The following is a 6,842-nucleotide window of genomic DNA, read 5'->3' as shown; positions in this document are numbered from 1 at the left end:
TGATATTGTAGTGTGGGGCCATACAGCAGCAGAGGTTTTCAAGAAAGGGAAACAGATAATCCAAATTCTTTTGAAAGCTGGTTTTGCCATTAAGCGCAGCAAGGTGAAGGGGCCTGCCCAGGAAATCCAGTTCTTAGGTATAAAATGGCAAGATGGACATCGTCACATCCCAGCAGATGTGATTGACAAAATCACTGCTATGTCTCCACCCACCGACAAGACAGAGACCCAATCTTTTCTGGGAGTAGTGGGCTTTTGGAGAATGCATGTCCCAAACTACAGCCACATAGTGAGCCCCCTCTATCAGGTAACACAGAAGAAGAATAATTTCTCATGGGGTCCTGAGCAGCAGCAGGCTTTTGAGCAGAGAAAACAAGAAATAGCCCGTGCCGTGGCCTTGGGGCCAGTACGGACGGGGCAGGATGTGAGGATCCGAGGCCGACCGCTAGGATTTTGGAGTCAAGCATATAAAGGGTCTGAGGAGCGCTACACTCCGACTAAGAAGGAGATCTTAGCCGTGTATGAGGGGGTTCGGGCTGCTTCTGAAGTAGTTGGGACAGAGGTTCAGCTTCTTCTAGCACCTCGCTTGCCAGTAATAAATTGGATGTTTAAAGGACAGGTTCCCTCCACCCATCATGCTACTGATGCCACTTGGAGTAAGTGGATTTCATTAATTACTCAACGAGCTGGAATGGGAAAACTCAGCCGTCCTGGAATTCTAGAAGTGATCATGGACTGGCCTGAGAGTAAAAAAATTGAAACACCACCTACAGAAGAGGTATCACGTGCTAAAGAGGCACCACCATACAATGAGCTACCAGAAAACGAAAAGTAATTTGCCCTATTCACAGACGGATCATGTCGTATTGTAGGGAAGCATCGCAGATGGAAAGCTGCTGTATGGAGCCCCACACGACAAGTTGCAGAGGCCACTGAAGGTAAAGGAGAATCAAGTCAATTTGCAGAGGTAAAGGCTGTTCAGCTGGCTTTAGATGTGGCTGAACGGGAGAGGTGGCCAATGCTTCATCTTTATACTGATTCATGGATGGTGGCAAATGCCTTATGGGGGTGGCTGCAACAGTGGAACCATCCTCTGCTACCAAATCTGTCACGGTTTGAACGAAAAATCCACCTGCGTCCGTGACAAGGGCCGTGGGCCCCTGAAGGGCCCTCAGCCGAAAAGAAAAAGTTAATTAAGAAAAGAAAACAGCGGCAACGATGTAAGGAGGCACACTTATTTACTAAATACTATATTGAAATACAGGATAACACAATAGAATACAATATAATTGAAAATTGAGCTAATGAATCAAGCAAAATAGGAGAGAGAATGAGTCCCGTAACCGAGGCCTACTGTGAATCTGGGCGAATGGCTGAAGGCTCCCACACACAGCCCTGAACGCCAGAACTCGAAAGAAGTCAGTCTGTTCTGCGACAGAGTTAATATAGAGTCCAGGTCCCGTGACCCATCGTGTTGCTCTCTGGGAGATGTAGTCTTCTTCTGTAAGTTGCAGATTCAGTAAAATTATCCATGCTTTATATGATGTTATGATGTAGAATACTGATAGCAAAATTACAACATTATTAAACGATGACAATCTGACCCACAGCAGCTCCTGCCCCATAGACCTGATTCACATGCGCCCAACAGCAGCTCCTGCCCAATAGTTCGGACCGACATATGGCCCACAGCAACTCCTGCCCCATAGATCTGACCCACATCTGCCCCACAGCATCTCCTGCCCCATAGATCTTTCCCACATCAGCCCCACAGCAGCTCCTGCCTCATAGATCTGACCCACGTCAGCCCCACAGCAGCTCCTGCCTTATAGATATGACCCCCATCAGCCCCACAGCATCTTCTACCCCATAGATCTGACCCACATGTGCTCCACTGCAGCTCCAGTCCCGTAGATCTGACCCAAAGCAGCCCATGCCCCATAGATCTAACCCTCATCAGCCACACAGCAGCTCCTGACCCATACATCTGACCCAAATCTGCCCCACACCATCTCCTGCCCCATAGATCTAACTCACATGTGCCCCACAGCAGCTCCTGCCCATAGATCTGACCCACAGCAGCTCCTGCCCTATAGATCTGATTCAAATCTGCCCCACAGCAGCTCCTGCTCCATAGATCTGACCCACATGTGCCCCAGAGCAGCACTGCCCCATTGATTTGACGCACATCAGCCCCACAGGAGATCCTGCCCCATAGATCTGACCCAACTCTGCCCCAGAGCAGCTCTTGCCACATAGATCTGACCCACGTCAGCCCCACAGCAGCTCCTGCCTTATAGATATGACCCCCATCAGCCCCACAGCAGCTCCTGCCCCATAGATCTGAGCCACATGTGCTCCACTGCAGCTCCAGTCCCGTAGATTTGACCCACAGCAGCCCATGCCCCATAGATCTGACCCACATCTGCCCCACACCATCTCCTGCCCCATAGATCTAACTCACATGTGCCCCACAGCAGCTCCTGCTCCATAGATCTGACCCACAGCAGCTCCTGCCCTATAGATCTGATTTAAATCTGCCCCACAGCAGCTCCTGCTCCATAGATCTGACCCACATGTGCCCCAGAGCAGCTCTGCCCCATTGATTTGACCCAAATCAGCCCCACAGGAGATCCTGCCCCATAGATCTGACCCACATCAGCCCCACTGCAGCTCCTGCCCTATAGATCTGACCAACATCAGCCCCACATCAGCTCCTGCCCCATAGATCTGACCCTCATCAGCCCCATAGCATCTCCCGCTCCATAGATCTTAACCGTATCAGCCCCACAGCAGCTCCTGCCCCATAGATGCGACCCACATCTGCACCACAGCAGCTCTTGCCCCATAGAACTGACCCACATCTGCCCCACAGCAGCTCCTGACCCATAGATCTGACCCACATCAACCCCACAGCAGCTCCTGCTCCATAGATCTGACCCACATCTGCACCACAGCAGCTCTTGCCCCATAGAACTGACCCACATCTGCCCCACAGCAGCTCCTGACCCATAGATCTGACCCACATCAACCCCACAGAAGATCATGCCCCATAGATCTGAACCACATCTGCCCCACAGCAGATTTTACCCCACAGATCTGACCCACATCAGCCCCCAGGAGATCCTGCCCCGTAGATCTGACCCACATCTGCCCCACACCATCTCCTGCCCCATAGATCTAACTCACATGTGCCCCACAGCAGCTCCTGCCCATAGATCTGACCCACAGCAGCTCCTGCCCTATAGATCTTATTCAAATCTGCCCCACAGCAGCTCCTGCTCCATAGATCTGACCCACATGTGCCCCAGAGCAGCTCTGCCCCATTGATTTGACCCACATCAGCCCCACAGGAGATCCTGCCCCATAGATCTGACCCACATCAGCCCCACTGCAGCTCCTGCCCTATAGATCTGACCAACATCAGCCCCACATCAGCTCCTGCCCCATAGATCTGACCCTCATCAGCCCCATAGCATCTCCCGCTCCATAGATCTTAACCGTATCAGCCCCACAGCAGCTCCTGCCCCATAGATCTGTCCCACATCTGCACCACAGCATCTCTTGCCCCATAGAACTGACCCACATCTGCCCCACAGCAGCTCCTGACCCATAGATCTGACCCACATGTGCCCCAGAGTAGCTCTGCCCCATTGATTTGACCCACATCAGCCCCACAGGAGATCCTGCCCCATAGATCTGACCCACATCAGCCCCACTGCAGCTCCTGCCCTATAGATCTGACCAACATCAGCCCCACATCAGCTCCTGCCCTATAGATCTGACCCTCATCAGCCCCAAAGCATCTCCCGCTCCATAGATCTTAACCGTATCAGCCCCACGGCAGCTTCTACCCCATAGATCTGACCCACATGTGCTCCACTGCAGCTCCAGTCCCGTAGATCTGACCCACAGCAGCCCATGCCCCATAGATCTGACCCTCATCAGCCACACAGCAGCTCCTGCCCCATAGATCTGACCCACATCTGCCCCACACCATCTCCTACCCCATAGATCTAACTCACATGTGCCCCACAGCAGCTCCTGCTCCATAGATCTGACCCACAGCAGCTCCTGCCCTATAGATCTGATTCAAATCTGCCCCACAGCAGCTCCTGCTCCATAGATCTGACCCACATGTGCCCCAGAGCAGCTCTGCCCCATTGATTTGACCCACATCAGCCCCACAGGTGATCCTGCCCCATAGATCTGACCCACATCAGCCCCACTGCAGCTCCTGCCCTATAGATCTGACCAACATCAGCCCCACATCAGCTCCTGCCCCATAGATCTGACCCTCATCAGCCCCACAGGAGATCCTGCCCCATAGATCTGACCCACATCAGCCCCACTGCAGCTCCTGCCCTATAGATCTGACCAACATCAGCCCCACATCAGCTCCTGCCCCATAGATCTGACCCTCATCAGCCCCATAGCATCTCCCGCTCCATAGATCTTAACCGTATCAGCCCCACAGCAGCTCCTGCCCCATAGATCTGACCCACATCTGCACCACAGCAGCCCTTGCCCCATAGAACTGACCCACATCTGCCCCACAGCAGCTCCTGACCCATAGATCTGACCCACATCAACCCTACAGAAGCTCCTGCCCCATAGATCTGAACCACATCTGCCCCACAGCAGATTTTACCCCACAGATCTGACCCACATCAGCCCCCAGGAGATCCTGCCCCATAGATCTGACCCACATCTGCCCCACACCATCTCCTGCCCCATAGATTCAACACACATGTGCCCCACAGCAGCTCCTGCCCATAGATCTGACCCACAGCAGCTCCTGCCCTATATATCTGATTCAAATCTGCCCCACAGCATCTCCTGCTCCATAGATCTGACCCACATGTGCGCCAGAGCAGCTCTGCCCCATTGATTTGACCCACATCAGCCCCACAGGAGATCCTGCCCCATAGATCTGACCCACATCAGCCCCACTGCATCTCCTGCCCTATAGATCTGACCAACATCAGCCCCACATCAGCTCCTGCCCCATAGATTGAACCACATCTGCCCCACAGCAGATTTTACCCCACAGATCTGACCCACATTAGCCCCCAGGAGATCCTGCCCCATAGATCTGACCCACATCTGCCCCACACCATCTCCTGCCCCATAGATCTAACTCACATGTGCCCCACAGCAGCTCCTGCCCATAGATCTGACCCACAGAAGCTCCTGCCCTATAGATCTGATTCAAATCTGCCCCACAGCAGCTCCTGCTCCATAGATCTGACCCACATGTGCCCCAGAGCAGCTCTGCCCCATTGATTTGACCCACATCAGCCCCACAGGAGATCCTGCCCCATAGATCTGACCCACATCAGCCCCACAGCAGCTCTTGCCTCATAGATCTGACCCACGTCAGCCCCACAGCAGCTCCTGCCTTATAGATATGACCCCCATCAGCCCCACAGTAGCTTCTACCCATAGATCTGACCCACATGTGCTCCACTGCAGCTCCAGTCCCGTAGATTTGACCCACAGCAGCTCCTGACCCATAGATCTGACCCTCATAAGCCACACAGCAGGTCCTGCCCCATAGATCTGACCCACATCTGCCCCACACCATCTCCTGCCACATAGATCTAACTCACATGTGCCCCACAGCAGCTCCTGCTCCATAGATCTGACCCACAGCAGCTCCTGCCCCATAGATCTGACCCACAGCAGCTCCTACCCTATAGATCTGATTCAAATCTGCCCCACAGCATCTCCTGCTCCATAGATCTGACCCACATGCGCCCCAGAGCAGCTCTGCCCCATTGATTTGACCCACATCAGCCCCACAGGAGATCCTGCCCCATAGATCTGACCCTCATCAGCCCCACTGCAGCTCCTGCCCTATAGATCTGACCAACATCAGCCCCACATCAGCTCCTGCCCCATAGATCTGACCCTCATCAGCCCCATAGCATCTCCCGCTCCATAGATCTTAACCGTATCAGCCCCACAGCAGCTCCTGCCCCATAGATGTGACCCACATCTGCACCACAGCAGCTCTTGCCCCATAGAACTGACCCACATCTGCCCCACAGCAGCTCCTGACCCATAGATCTGACCCAGATCAACCCCACAGAAGCTCATGCCCCATAGATCTGAACCACATCTGCCCCACAGCAGATTTTACCCCACAGATCTGACCCACATCAGCCCCCAGGAGATCCTGCCCCGTAGATCTGACCCACATCTGCCCCACACCATCTCCTGCCCCGTAGATCTAACTCACATGTGCCCCACAGCAGCTCCTGCTCCATAGATCTGACCCACAGCAGCTCCTGCCCTATAGATCTGATTCAAATCTGCCCCACAGCAGCTCCTGCTCCATAGATCTGACCCACATGTGCCCCAGAGCAGCTCTGCCCCATTGATTTGACCCACATCAGCCCCACAGGAGATCCTGCCCCATAGATCTGACCCACATCAGCCCCACTGCAGCTCCTGCCCTATAGATCTGACCAACATCAGCCCCACATCAGCTCCTGCCCCATAGATCTGACCCTCATCAGCCCCATAGCATCTCCCGCTCCATAGATCTTAACCGTATCAGCCCCACAGCAGCTCCTGCCCCATAGATCTGACCCACATCTGCACCACAGCATTTCTTGCCCCATAGAACTGACCCACATCTGACCCACAGCAGCTCCTGACCCATAGATCTGACCCACATGTGCCCCAGAGTAGCTCTGCCCCATTGATTTGACCCACATCAGCCCCACTGCAGCTCCTGCCCTATAGATCTGACCAACATCAGCCCCACATCAGCTCATGCCCCATAGATCTGACCCTCATCAGCCCCAAAGCATCTCCCGCTCCATAGATCTTAA

The sequence above is a fragment of the Coturnix japonica genome, chromosome 17 (genome assembly GCF_054131305.1).
Source record: "Coturnix japonica strain WE chromosome 17, WE-NBRP24, whole genome shotgun sequence".
Classification (NCBI taxonomy): domain Eukaryota; kingdom Metazoa; phylum Chordata; class Aves; order Galliformes; family Phasianidae; genus Coturnix; species Coturnix japonica.
Note: the sequence above shows the minus strand (reverse complement) of the source record.